Below are 15,727 nucleotides of genomic sequence, written 5' to 3'. Positions count from 1 at the left end.
AAAATTCCCAAAACAGTGCAGTTCCCCTTTAGGAGGCGCAATCCTCTCCGCACAAGTTTGCAGGTGTTTTAAAGTACGCCAACTTTTATTAGATTAGGCTTTAAGTATGGAAGTGCACGAATCGACCGCAACCGACCTTGGTTTCCTTTCTCTGAGGTTTAACACCTACCAATCGAAGAGGCTGGCACTTGTCTACCATTCACAACATCATTCTTGAATATAACCTCATTTTCCAAGCCTCGCCACACGCTTATTTGCTCCTCCTCCTCAAAGGCCTGCCCCGCCCCTTCATGCCACTCTCGCGAGTGTTTCCTAAACCAGAACGTCCTCCTAACTGAGCTTTCCCAGAACTCCCTTGGGACACAGGCGTCACATGTCCCTTCTTACAGTAAGTGGCGGCGAGGTTGGTGCAGCGGTGTGAAATGTTTTTAAGGGAGCCTCGCCCCTCGCCGCCATCGCCTCGTGACCGCGACCAACGTGGATCATGTGACACCCCTCAAACGGGTCGCGTCGCGCCAACGCCTGCAGAGAGGAGGCGAGAAGATGAAAAATGCGAGCCAGAAAGCCGAAAGAAAGGTGGTCTGTTATTGCCGTCTTGTGATGGCGGTAACGCCTCCCAGGATTGCATCCTCCCCATTGCAAAAAGACTCCCTCTCATTTTCAAGGAAAGGAGGAAAAACCTTGTTGCTATCGGAAAAAATTCCTCACCGGCCCCACCCCTCCTACTCCCTCCCCTGTGAAAATTCTCCCTCCTTGCCTCCACTGAGGCCCCTCTCTTCTTCTCCTCCATCTGGTGGTGGTTAGCATTCGAGTCACGCTGTCTCTCTTTTTTTTTTATTCCTTTTTTTTGTCCTTCCCTCCCCCAACCATTCACCCAAATACCCTCCTATCCCTCCATCCTCCTCCTCTTTCTCCGCCCCTCCCGTCTGCCTGCTGCCAGGAAATTCTCCCACCCAAGTCGCCATCGTCTGCCCCTTCTAGGCGATATAGTAGGGCAGGGCAATATGGCTAAAAACTGGATCATGATACAAGTGTTCATTTCGATGATTACTGATATTTTTGTGTGGTGTTCGGGTCTGTGGGACCCGTTTTCCTTTTTTATTAGAAGAAAAATGATACAATTAATTTTTCAAAATGAGACTCATTGACTTTGGCTCATTTTCTGTGAAGAACATATATCCGAATACATATTTAATGACCGCACACACCCCCTACATATTTCTATTACATATAAAATGTCCCGGTACACAGAACCCTGGGCTAATAATGACACCCCCCCGCCCCCCTACATATTTCTATTACATATAAGATGTCCTGGTGCACTGGACCCGGGGCTAATAGAAGTGTGGAAGTTGATGTTCTGTGTACCACACACACACACACACACACACACACACACACACACACACACACACACACACACACACACACACACACACACACACACACACACACAGCAGGCCTTGACAGGAGGAGGACAGAGTGTAGGTACACAGAACATCAGAGGGTCAAATGTGCGAGAAAATGAGAGCAGAGTGTTGACAAACAATGTTGCAACCTTGCGTGGAAACCGCAGGTGCAGTAACACAAAAGAAGAATCCCTGTGGGTTGCAGAAACTGGCAGGGAAATTTTCTGTGCAAGGCTCCAATTGTTGTTACTCAGCCAGTGTTTGTGGGTCTGGTGGACCTGTTGCATTTTGTGGCTTTTAATGCCTCACAATCAAACCCTTTTATGTTAAAATACCAAACAGGTGTTTATTGGGATTAGGTAAACTTTTAATGCCTCACAATCAAACACTTTTATGTTAAAATACTGAACAGATGTTTATTGGGATAAGGTAAACATCTGTTCAGTATTTTAACATAAAAGTGTGTTTGATTGTGAGGCATTAAAAGCCACAAAATGCAACGGGTCCATCAGACCCACAAACATTGGCTGAGTTACAACAATATGAACATTACACAAGGGTTAAGTTGTGGGGGCTAGGGGGTAGCGGAGGGTGTATATTGCAGCATCCCGGAAGAGTTAGTGCTGCAAGGGATCCTGGGTATTTGTTCTGTTGTGTTACGGTGCGGATGTTCTCCCGAGATGTTTGTCATTTTTGTTTGGTGTGGGTTCACAGTGTGGCGCATATTTGTAACAGTGTTAAAGTTATTTATACGGCCACGCTCAGTGTGATCTGTATGGCTGTTGACCAAGTATGCATTGCATTCACTTGTGTGTGAAAAGTCGTAGATATTATTAGACTGGGCCGGCACGCAACGTTTATTGCCGTTCTGTACTTCTATCTATGTCCGTGTACACAGCGGCGTTTTTAAAAAGTCATGCATTTTACTTTTTTGAAAGCGATATTGATAATTTTGATACCGATAATTTCCGATAATACATTCTAAACCGTTTATTGGCCGATAATATTGGCAGTCCGATATTATCGGACATCTCTGATAATAATAATATTTGTATGTTAAATGTGCAGACAATCCATCAAGATGTGTGGTTTCATAGTTTACCGAAATCGTACTAAAAACAGTTTTAACTTCCGTGTGTAATGTTCTATATTTTCAATGGAACTTTTAAAGTTTTGGTGTTTACTGCCATCATATTGCAGTCTACACTTATCTCTTATGTAAGGCTGCCATCTACTGGTCACACTTATCATTACATCATGTACCATATAAAATTACTTCGAAATCAGTAAGCACAACCAGAACTATGCCATATATTAGGCGGACATACGGCGCACTGTCGATTTTTGAGAAAATAAAAGGACTTTATAGTCCAAAAAATACGGTAATTTGACACTTTTGCAGCATCCCAGCTCTCTTTCCTGTGCCTGATCCATGTAGAAAAGGGATCATGTGCAGAAAGTGGATCACTAAAGCTGGAATTGGACACAATCCACAAAGAATATGCGTTTTTAAGCGGTAGAAAATGGATGGATGGATGTTTGTGTGGATATTGCTAAGCCGCGTCCCTCACTCACTCTCTTATGTCGCGAGGCTCGTCCACGCCTTTGTCTACTCCAGGCTCGACTACTGCAACACACTTCTTGTCGGGATCCCCAGCATGAATATGAAATCATACTCAGCTTCCTATATTGAAACAAAATTGGAGAAGGAAGGAGGGATAAATATATCGGAGGAAGAATGGACAATAATATGGAAGTATCAATGGACTTGTACCAGCTCACCCAAGTGGAGGGAGTTTGGCTGGAAAAGTTTGTTCCGATTTTTTATTACACCTTCTCAGAAGTCTCATTATGATGACTCCCCTGCCTGCTGGGGAAATTGTGGGAATTCAAACGCAAACCACTACCATGTTTTCTGGGACTGCTCCACCATAAAGGACTATTGGAAAGAGATGCACCAAGCTATACAGGTTATTTTTAAACGAGAAATACCCCTTGAAAGTAAAACTTTGTTTTTTGGACTTGCACCTCAAGATTGGCTGAAGAAAGATAAATACTTAATGAATATCCTACCGGGGTGGTGGTTCCTCTCTTTAAGAAGGGGGACCGGAGAGTGTGTTCCAACTATCGTGGGATCACACTCCTCAGCCTTCCCGGTAAGGTTTATTCAGGTGTACTGGAGAGGAGGCTTCGCCGGATAGTCGAACCTCGGATTCAGGAGGAACAGTGTGGTTTTCGTCCTGGTCGTGGAACTGTGGACCAGCTCTATACTCTCGGCAGGGTTCTTGAGGGTGCATGGGAGTTTGCCCAACCAGTCTACATGTGCTTTGTGGACTTGGAGAAGGCATTCGACCGTGTCCCTCGGGAAGTCCTGTGGGGAGTGCTCAGAGAGTATGGGGTATCGGAATGTCTTATTGTGGCGGTCCGCTCCCTGTATGATCAGTGTCAGAGCTTGGTCCGCATTGCTGGCAGTAAGTCGGACACGTTTCCAGTGAAGGTTGGACTCCGCCAAGGCTGTCCTTTGTCACCGATTCTGTTCATAACTTTTATGGACAGAATTTCTAGGCGCAGCCAAGGCGTTGAGGGGTTCCGGTTTGGTGGCCACGGGATTAGGTCTCTGCTTTTTGCAGATGATGTAGTCCTGATGGCTTCATCTGGCCGGGATCTTCAGCTCTCACTGGATCGGTTCGCAGCCGAGTGTGAAGCGACCGGAATGAGAATCAGCACCTCCAAGTCCGAGTCCATGGTTCTCGCCCGGAAAAGGGTGGAGTGCCATCTCCGGGTTGGGGAGGAGACCCTGCCCCAAGTGGAGGAGTTCAAGTACCTAGGAGTCTTGTCCACGAGTGGGGGAAGAGTGGATCGTGAGATCGACAGGCGGATCGGTGCGGCGTCTTCAGTAATGCGGACGTTGTATCGATCCGTTGTGGTGAAGAAGGAGCTGAGCCGGAAGGCAAAGCTCTCAATTTACCGGTCGATCTACGTTCCCATCCTCACCTATGGTCATGAGCTTTGGGTCATGACCGAAAGGATAAGATCACGGGTACAAGCGGCCGAAATGAGTTTCCTCCGCCGGGTGGCGGGGCTCTCCCTTAGAGATAGGGTGAGAAGCTCTGCCATCCGGGAGGAGCTCAACGTAAAGCCGCTGCTCCTCCACATCGAGAGGAGCCAGATGAGGTGGTTCGGGCATCTGGTCAGGATGCCACCCGAACGCCTCCCTAGGGATGTGTTTAGGGCAAGTCCAGCTGGTAGGAGGCCACGGGGAAGACCCAGGACACGTTGGGAAGACTATGTCTCCCGGCTGGCCTGGGAACGCCTCGGGATCCCCCGGGAAGAGCTAGACGAAGTGGCTGGAGATAGGGAAGTCTAGGCTTCCCTGCTTAGGCTGCTGCCCCCGCGACCCGACCTCGGATAAGCGGAAGATGATGGATGGATGGATGGAATATCCTACTGGTGGCTTGTAAAAAGACCATCACTAGGAAATTGATATCCCAGGAGAGCCCAACTCTGAAGCAATGGATGGAAACCACAATGGACATATATAAAATGGAGAATATAACTGCCTTTATAAATTCGGAGAAATTTACTTCATACTGGGAAAACTGGGTCAATTATGTCACGCCCCATAAGCCTGACTTAAATCTCTCGAATTAGTGTAATGTTTAAAAAAAAAAAAAAAAAAAGATTACTCTCTATATGTGTATATGTGTATATATACATATAAGTATCTGTATATGTTTTATTTTATTTCTGTTTATTATTATTATCAATGGATTATTTATTTTTTGCTTAACCCTTGTGTAATGTTCATATTGATGTATGTGTAGATATTACCTTGTTACTGTTTTCTCTGTTTGTTTCTTTTTCTTTTTTTGGGGGGGGGGGGGGGGGTGGTATGAATGGTATATAAACAAAAAATACTTTTGACATTTAGGGCAGACAACGGCTATGTGATTTATGTGAATATGATTTAGTGGATGGAAAAGTCTGATGCTAGATGTCAATAAAATGAAAAAAAAAAAAAAAAAGGAAATGTGACCACATCACACCAATTCTCAAATCCCTTCAATGGATTGAGAATTCCACTCAGGATTGAATACAAATTCTCCCTACTAACCCACCAGTGCCTCCTTTGAAATGCCCCCCTCTACCTCAAAGGACTACTCCCCCCCCCACCCCCAAATCCTCCAAAGGCTAAACAAAGTTACGAACAACGGGAGACTGCTCCGCCGCTCCCAGTCTGTGGAAGGCACTCCCTGACCACCTGAGGGCACCACGGACTGTAGATGCTTTTAAAAGGCTTAAAAACTCTTCTTTAAAAAAAACTTTTTACTTTTACATATATGCATACTAGTTCTAGTTTTTTGTTGTTGTTTTTTTCACTTTTATCTTTTTCTTTTTCTTTTTTTAATACACTGTAGCACTTTGAGGTTGTTTACTCAATGTAAAGTGCTTTTTAGAAATAAAATCTATTATTATTATCATGGACCGCAGACTAAGCTCTTACTTCACCAGGTGGTATGTGTTGGAATCAGATGCAGCCGGCTTCCAATCCCGTCATGTTTCTTTATCTGCCATCGTGAGCAAGTCGCCACACGTCTGCATGACATGACTTGCGAGGAAGTCATTTGATAACCATTGACCAATCCTGAATCATGGTTTAACCGAACAGTTCAGTCGACTCTGAGCACGTTCAAGTTCATTTAGTCTGTGTGAGGACAGACATCGATGGCCTTCTTCCAAACCCATGCCCAAAACCGCCGCTGTCGCTTCCATGATGGCCGCCGAGTGCCGAGATGCGGTTAGAGGCTGCGACATATTGCAAGACACGGTGCTAATTAGCTGAACCACTGCCTGTACTGGAAATATAAAGTGATGATGTCCCTCTCCGGAATGTTCCAGTAGGAAAGTTCTTGGCACCCCGTTTTTTTCCCCCAAACCTAGTCTTTCCCCAAACGTAGTCATTAACCTACTTCTAAAGAGAACAGACCTGGTAATGCTTTTGAACAATTCAGAAATGATGAGCAAGGCCAAAATGAAGTTATCCAACATGTTCTTTGAAAACCAATCACCGGGATATGACAGGAAACGGGAAGCAGTCTTTCATTGTGTCTCCAACAATGGCCCGCTAATTACTGCTGGCCCAACACATCTGGAGGAACGATTCATCAGCACTTTATTACGCGGGTCAAGCCGTCCAAGAGGTATTCCACCTGCGTTCCGTTTTGTTGCTCGCTGTTGGGAGGATGAACTCCACAATGGATTGTTTACCCGCTACGAGCCTTTTCCTGCTCGCCTTGGTCCATGATTTCCTCTTTCACAGACTATTTGATGGCCTTTTAAATAGTCCGCGAGTTTGAGTTGCAGCGATTGCTCAGGAATGAAAGCTTCATAGTGAATTTTAAAACCTGTTCTATTCAAATAAAGTAAGACGAGAATACACATATTTTTTAATGTGTTTTAAGTAGTAAAATATGGCAAGTACAAGGTGGCTAACAATGCAGCTAATGGAGTACACTATTTTGCCTTCTACAAAAACATCTGTAAACTGCCAACAATACTTTTTCGTGACCAGAATATTACGGTATTTTCCAGACTATAAGGCACACTTAACGTTTTTTTTTCTCAAAACTCGACAGTGGGCCTAATGTGCGGAATAATTCTGGTTTTGCTTACCGACCTTAAAGCAATTTTATCTTATCAGCAATCTGAGGGTCACTGGCTCAATCCCCACCTTTTACCATCCTAGTCACGGCTTTTGTATCCTTGAGCAAGACACTTCACCTTTGCTCCTGATGGGTCTTGGTGAGCGTCTTGCATGGCAGCTCCCTCCATCAGTGTGTGAATGTGGGAATAGTGTCAAAGCGCTTTGAGTTCCTTAAAAAGTTAGAAAAGCGCTATACAAGTACAACCCATTTACCATTTAACATTTATTTGGTACATGGTGTAATGACAAGTGTGACCAGTAGATGGCAGTCAAACATAAAAGATATGTGTAGACTGCACTATGATGGCAATATGACACAATTAATCAACACAAACATTTGACATGTTCCATTGAATATATAGAACATTACACACAACACTCAAAAATCTATCAAAATATTTTAGTACGACTTTGGTAAGCTGTGAAGCCACACCGCTTGATGTGCTTCAATATACGAGCATTATTTTGGAGTGTATAAGGTAATACATATTTGCCGTTTTGTTTCTCAATATAATGGCTCGGCATAGCTCAGTTGGTAGAGTGGCCGTGCCAGCAACTTGAGGGTTCCCGGTTCGATTCCCGCTTCCGCCATCCTAATCACTGCCGTTGTGTCCTTGGGCAAGACACTTTACCCACCTGTTCCCAGTGCCACCCACACTGGTTTAAATCTAACTTAGGTATTGGGTTTCACTATGTAAAGCGCTTTGAGTCGCTAGAGAAAAGCACTATATAAATATAATTCACTTCACAATACAAAAGCAACCATTCCTACCTTCTGGTACCTGCTGGTCTGTATTTGGGATCTGCATAAGTCCTGAAAGAATTGCACGCGTCCGCCTTTGTAGTCCGTACCGACACCGTAGTCTATAAGTTTTTACTTCTATCGGTCAGTAAACTCGCCATGAAAAGCGCTAAAACATACGGGTGTAGTGATTTTACATTATTCACTCAAGAAACTTCAGTTATAAGAAAGTTCCGGTCGGACGGTTGTTGTTGATTGAAGTAAAGTCTGAATGTCATTAAAACTGTAAGCGCCATCTTTTGACACTTCTTCCACTCCCGTCCTTGCACGCTACACTGCTACAACAAAGATGATGGTGAAAATACGCTGCTGAAGAAGAGCCACGTAAATAAGACCGCCCACAAAACGACGCATCCGGAAGCGATTGTCAGAAAGCGGCTTGAAGATGATCTGTAAAATATCATCTTGCCCTTATGTGGGCCTACCGAGGATGTCGTGGTGGTTTGTGCAGCCCTTTGAGACACTAGTGATTTAGGGCTATATAAGTAAACATTGATTGATTGATTGATTGATCTATGCAACATTTTGACCAAAGAACCACCATTACATGTTTTCACTTTAGAAAAAAAAAATATATATATTATATGACTCCTTTAATGCGCCCTATAATCATGTGCGCTGTATATATGACAAAAGCTATAAAAAAAAAAATAGACCACTCATCAGTAGTATGCTTTTTAATCCGGTGTGCCCTAAGGTCCGTAAAATACGGTAACCCAAGTATTAGCGATAGTTATTCCTAGCACTAACACAGACAAACTATTTTCAGCGGCGCACTGATCACAGAGAGCGATCTAGCTCATGCTGCTATCTTGACATAATGAGGCGGTGAGCTGCTGCATCGCCTCTGAGCTGGTAATAGTTATTTCCAGATTATAAATCATGCCCCTCACTTATATAGTGGAAGTTTGTGGACATAAACCGAGAAGTTGGTCAGCTTTGCCATTTAAGTTATACCCGGAGATGGCGAGAACCACGTGAAAAGACAGGCATCCCATCAGTCAGCATGCAAGTGAGAGCAGACATTGTACAATAAGTGATGGCTTTATTGTGTTTCTATATCTTGTTTAGCATTTTGTTGTTGTTGAAGGTAAAAGCAAATGTTCTGATGTGTCTGTGGCATTAATATGACGCCTTAAATGAGCAAAATATATGAATAGTATGTGTCCATGAAAGGGCATTTTATGACTTTTCTTAATTTGATTACATGTTGGGGTATGATTTTTATCATCATAATTTTATTGCATAATTTTTGTATCCATTTAATTTAGGTAGCCAGGGACTGCAGATGGAAATGAGCTATTCAGCTATAATCTGGTACGGAACATATCTGTCTTTGAGCTTAATGTTTCTGTGCATTGTCCCTTTAAATAAAGACTAAACTTTAAAGTAAACATTACACGTTACTATGAACGTTACTATATTACATATATACTTACAATGCTTATATAAAAGGATGGAGGTTTTTGGATGCTATTGACTATCATTGACTCCAATGTTAGCTGACTTTTGCTAGGGTTAATTTGCGATTTAGAATGCATAAAAAAAAGAAAACCCTATGTGATGGACACAATTCCCAACAAATAAAGGGTCCTCCACTGCAGTACTTCTGAACCATAACGCGGGAGCCCATTGTGGCAGTAATGGCAATATCTAACACAGCGGTTCGCAACCTTTTTTCAGTGATGTACCCCCTGTGAACATTTTTTTTTAATTCAAGTACTCCCTAATCAGAGCAAAGCATTTTTGGTTGAAAAAAAGCGATAAAGAAGTAAAATACAGCACTATGTCATCAGTTTCTGATGTATTAAATTGTATAACAGTGCAAAATATTGCTCATTTGTAGTGGTCTTTCTTGAACTATTTGGAAAAAAAGATATAAAGATTACTAAAAACTTGTTGAAAAATAAACAAGTGATTCAATTATAAATAAAGATTTCTACACATAGAAGTAATCATCAACTTAAAGTGCCCTCTTTGGGGATTGTAATAGAGATCCATCTGGATTCATCAATTTAATTCTAAACATTGCTTCACAAAAAAAGAAATCTTTAACATCAATATTTATGGAATATATCCACAAAAAATCTAACTGTCAACACTGAATATTGCATTGTTGCATTTCTTTTCACAGTTTATGAACTTACAATCATATTTTGTTGAAGTATTATTCAATTAATTTATTTATAAAGCATTTTTGAATTGTTGCTATTTTTTTAGAATATTTTTGAAAAATCTCACGTACCTTCAAGTACCCCCATTTGAGAACCACTGATCTAACAGACCGAAGTCTAGAGATTTTGTATTTTCATTTGCACTTTAAAAAAATGTATTTTAGAAGCATTTTACTATTTAATATCAATTATTTAAGATTGCGTAATTTTATTGTATATTTGGTTAATATTTAGTTTTGTAGTCCGCCTGATTTAATCATAGATATTTGTGCCGAACACGTTTTTTTATCATTTGACAAGGTTGATCCTGTTAAAACTGTAAATACAGTAGCTTAGATGTACTTATTACGTATGATTGAAATCAAGAGTATGATTACTAATCCAATCATGTTAATAACTGAGTGGGCCCCAGGGCCTTCTGTCGTGGAAAAGTTGAGCCCCCGGGGTCAAAAAGGTTAAGAACCCCTGCCTTACTGCTCATTTCAAAGGCTTGCAAAAATGATTCTCTCTCTGCGGTGACCTTTAGTACATTTTCCTAAATAGAACAGAGGAAATCTGTATTCTTCTCCTTTTGGCCGACATGGACTCTGCAGCCTATTTTCCGACCACGCCCTATTTTGTTGCAATTGGTCAGGGCGTCGATGGTGTGCTGCGGCTTCATGCTGCATAGAGACACGCCCTAGTCAACCGCTTATCAGCAAAAGAAAGAATTGGGTATATAATTGTACAAATGTTGATTGGTTTTTTTTGTTGTTTTTTTGCAAAATAGGTAGTGGGCCTTTAGCAAATAAATTGTTTTAATGCCAGTTTAAAAACACGATTCTTACATGCAATAAACCACTCTCTTCTCAAGAAGAAGCGTTGCATATCCTTCACAGGTTGCCATACATGGTCTTCCAAACTGTTTGTTGAGAGAATTATAAAAAAAAATCGTGACTGCTCACCAGATTTACGACTGGCATGAAAATGAAACCCCCACAACAGAGAATTGGGTTACAAAAATGAGATCCCCCTTCGAGCAGCTGGATGCAGAAAAGCACGAAATGGCAGGGCGGGAGATGAAATCAAGACAGGCAGGAAGGGACATTTAAGTAAATGGAATTATTGAGAGCATCGTTTCAGACGGCTGCTGTTGTGTTGCCGCCGAGAGAAAACGGGATGAAAGGGAGCGACCGTGAGAGGTGCAACTGAAAAGATGACGCCATGGCTTTGGGCGGCTGCCAAGATATCGATTTAGAAATTAGCATTAGCGTGAGTGGTGGACAGAGTGGGGGCGGGGCGTACGAGCTGTCGGGCCACAATTGAATTATGTCTTGACAAGCAGGACTGACGACGACGGCCTCTGCTCTTCTTCTTCATTGCCGCGCCATGACATCACCGCTTGGCTGCCACAGAAACACATTATTTACCGTGTAAGGTTGCACTATTTAAGTCTCACCTTAAAACTCATTTGTATACTCTAGCCTTTAAATAGACTCCCTTTTTAGACCAGTTGATCTGCCGTTTCTTTTCTTTTTCTTCTATGTCCCACTCTCCTTTGTGGAGGGAGTCCGGTCCGATCCGGTGGCCATGTACTGCTCGCCTGTGTATCGGCTGGGGACATCTCTCAATCAATCAATGTTTATTTATATAGCCCCAAATCACAAATGTCTCAAAGGACTGCACAAATCATTACGACTACAACATCCTCGGAAGAACCCACAAAAGGGCAAGGAAAACTCACACCCAGTGGGCAGGGAGAATTCACATTCAGTGGGACGCCAGCGACAATGCTGACTATGAGAAACCTTGGAGAGGACCTCAGATGTGGGCAACCCCCCCCCCCTCTAGGGGACCGAAAGCAATGGATGTCGAGCGGGTCTAACATGATACTGTGAAAGTTCAATCCATAGTGGCTCCAAGACAGCAGTGAGAGTCCCGTCCACAGGAAACCATCTCAAGCGGATCAGCAGCGTAGAGATGTCCCCAACCGATACAGGCGAGCGGTCCATCCTGGGTCCCGACGAGCGGTCCATCCTGGGTCTCGACTCTGGACAGTCAGTACTTCATCCATGGTCATCGGACCGGACCCCCTCCACAAGGGAGGGGGGGACATTGGAGAAAGAAAAGAAGCGGCAGATCAACTGGTCTAAAAAGGAGGTCTATTTAAAGGCTAGAGTATACAGATGAGTTTTACAGATGAGTTTTAAGATGAGACTTAAAATCTCTGCGCTGCTGATCAGCCTCCGCTTGGGATGGTTTCCTGCTGGCTCCGCTGTGAACGGGACTCTCGCTGCTGTGTTGGATCCGCTTTGGACTGGACTCTCGCGACTGTGTTGGATCCATTATGGATTGATCTTTCACAGTATCATGTTCTCATATGTTCTCATAGTCATCAGTATCATCAGTATCACAGTATCATGTTCTCATAGTCATCATTGTCACCGACGTCCCACTGGGTCATTATTGTCACCGATGTCCCACTGGGTGTGAGTTTTCCTTGCCCTTATGTGGGCCTACCGAGGATGTCGTGGTGGTTTGTGCAGCCCTTTGAGACACTAGTGATTTAGGGCTATATAAGTAAACATTGATTGATTGATTGACTATTTGGTATATGTGCATCAAATGACATATAATATTCATCCACTGAGAGCAGAGGTCGGCAACCCAACGTGTTGAAAGAGCCATATTGAACCAAAAATACAAAAAACTAATTCGTCTGGAGCCCCAAAAAGTTAAAAGCCTTATGTAAGGGTAATAATGAAGTAAGGGGCTTGGAGTCCAAGATGACTGGGGACCTTTTTCCAGGGTTAGCATCCTCCCGCCTGTTCCACCGTTGAGATCTTGGGTTGTTATTTCCCTATAACTGGGGTGGCTGTTGTGGTAGTTCTTACATCTACCGTCTTCCGCCTGCTCCGCCGTTGAGGTCTTCACCGTAGGGGGCAGTCAGGTACTAGGCTTTTGCCAAGGGCCACCTGGGGTAACTGTACTAAAGGTTGTTAACGTCCTAGTTCCCCACGAGCCCATAGAAGAGCCTCCACTGCCGGAGGCACTTTAACGTCATGCCCAGGACACAAAATGTACCTACAAACGAGGCATAATGGTGCAATATGTACACACTGCTAGCCTAAATAGCATGTTAGCATGGATTATTAGCACTCCAACAAGTCACTAACATCAACAAAGCTCACCTTTGTGCATTTACGAACAGCATAAAACGTTTGGTGGCCAAAATGAGACAAAGGAGGAGTAGCATAAAACATGTCTTTCTGTGGCAGCAACGGAGAAAGCTGTACATGTAAACAAACTATGGTGAGTTCAAGGACAGCCAGAATTAGTAGGAGAAAACTGCACTGGCCAAATACTGTCATCAGTGAAGCATAAACACAAACATTAAACAGAGGGATTTTTAACAAGTAGGGAGGTTTGTGTTATGTTTGTCCTCCTACAGAAACATTATTAAAACAACAAATATATTTTTCCCCCATCCTTTTCCAATTTTGGGGGAGAGGTGAGCTACACCTGTCAATCACACACCTACCAACTATTCACACAATAAAAACGTTGTTGGTGGTGTTGGTAGTGGTTTGGAAATCTTTTTTCACCAAACACCACTTTGGAAAACTCTTGTCTCTCCCAGGACCGCCATAATGACCAACATTAAAAACCAGTAGCGAAGTAGGTCTATTTATTCATTAAAAACAAGTCAGATGTTTTATTCAACAATGATATTTAATATTTTGACCACTGTAACGGTACACACAGTTTGAACGGTAACACTGTGTTTGAATATTTAATTAAGTGATTATTTGTACTTATACCACAGTTTAAAAATCAATAAACCAGGGGTGTCAAACTCATTTTAGCTCAGGAGCTGCATGGAGGAAAATCTCTGCACACACATGCCGGATTATTAAAATCATGGCATTAAAACTAAAAAATAAAGACAACTTCAGATTGCTTTTTTGCAAAAAAAAAAATTTTCAAGAATCATGATTTTTCCATCTGGCAATCTAATGAACGAGTCTGGGTTTGGAGGTTGCCAGGAGAACGGTACATTTTGGACTGTTATGTGCCGAATGTGAAATTTGGTGGAGGAGGAATTATAGTGTTGGGTTGTTTTTCATGAGTTGGGCTCGGCCCCTTAGCTCCAGTGAAAGGAACGTTGAATGCCCCAGTATACCAAAGCATTTTCCAAACTTGTGGGAAAAGTTTGGAACGGGCCTCTTCCAACATGACTGAGCACCAGTGCACAAAGCAAGATCCATAAAGACATGGATGACAGAGTCTAGTCTGGATAAACTTGACTGGCCTGCACAGAGTCCTGACCTGAAACCGATAGAACACCTTTGGGATGAATTAGAACGGTGACTGAAAGCCAGGTCTTCTCTACCAACATCAGCGTGTGATGTGTTGGGTTGTTTTTCATGAGTTGGGCTCGACCCCTTAGCTCCAGCGAAAGGAACGTTGAATGCCCCAGTATACCAAAGCATTTTCCAAACTTGTGGGAAAAGTTTGGAACGGGCCTCTTCCAACATGACTGTGCACCAGTGCACAAAGCAAGATCCATAAAGACATGGATGACAGAGTCTAGTGTGGATAAACTTGACTGGCCTGCACAGAGTCCTGACCTGAAACTGATAGAACACCTTTGGGATGAATTAGAACGGTGACTGAAAGCCAGGTCTTCTCTACCAACATCAGCGTGTGATGTGTTGGGTTGTTTTTCATGAGTTGGGCTCGGCCCCTTAGTTCCAGTGAAAGGAACGTTGAATGCCCCAGTATACCAAAGCATTTTCCAAACTTGTGGGAAAAGTTTGGAACGGGCCTCTTCCAACATGACTGTGCACCAGTGCACAAAGCAAGATCCATAAAGACATGGATGACAGAGTCTAGTGTGGATAAACTTGACTGGCCTGCACAGAGTCCTGACCTGAAACCGATAGAACACCTTTGGGATGAATTAGAACGGTGACTGAAAGCCAGGTCTTCTCTACCAACATCAGCGTGTGACCTCACCAATGTGCTTTTGGAAGAATGGTTGAAAATTCCTATAAACGCACTCCGCAACTTGTGGACAACCCTCCCCGAAGAGTTGAAGCTGTAATAGCTGCAAAATGTGGACCCACATCATATTGACCCCTATGGGTTAGGAATGGTATGGCATTTTAAGTTCATATGTGAGTCAAGAAAGGTGGCCAAATAATTTTGGAACCTGTCAAGAAATGCTTCTACCATCATTTATATGTCAAATGATATTTTGTCATGTATTATCGCAGATATATATCGCATTTTAGATTTCAGGCCGTATCGACCATCCTTGCACATTCTGCTGGTTCCTGGCCGCAGCCGACCTCTGACCAACACTCCTATCAGCCCACTGTGCTCTTGTGTTTGTCGTCTGGTGTGGCGCCACAAAGAAAAGGGCCGAAGCGCCGCTTTCGTTCTTTGCCGTGTCATGCAGTGATCAGTCCAACTTACTCTGACCGCCGTGTGCTTCACTTTTCATCTCCCCGCATGAAAAACAGTGAATGGGGATGATTTAAAGAGGAAACTGAAACCACTTTGTGAACACATAACTGCAACATGACTCACTGTCTAAACTAAGCAGCGCTGCGCCCCCAGCTGGCTATTAAGCGTCATCGCTAGCATATAATAA

The 15,727-nt window shown here is 43.2% G+C and overlaps 1 protein-coding gene across 1 annotated transcript in view; it reads left to right on the top strand.

Moving 5' to 3' along the window:
• Window positions 1–15,727, top strand: part of cd81a (CD81 molecule a) — a 70,308-nt gene that overhangs the window by 39,594 nt on the left and 14,987 nt on the right. The gene's annotated exons all lie outside the window — the stretch shown is intronic.

Source organism: Nerophis ophidion, linkage group LG02 (genome assembly GCF_033978795.1).
Source record: "Nerophis ophidion isolate RoL-2023_Sa linkage group LG02, RoL_Noph_v1.0, whole genome shotgun sequence".
In the NCBI taxonomy this organism is placed as follows: domain Eukaryota; kingdom Metazoa; phylum Chordata; class Actinopteri; order Syngnathiformes; family Syngnathidae; genus Nerophis; species Nerophis ophidion.
This window is presented reverse-complemented; position numbering and strand designations above follow the sequence as displayed.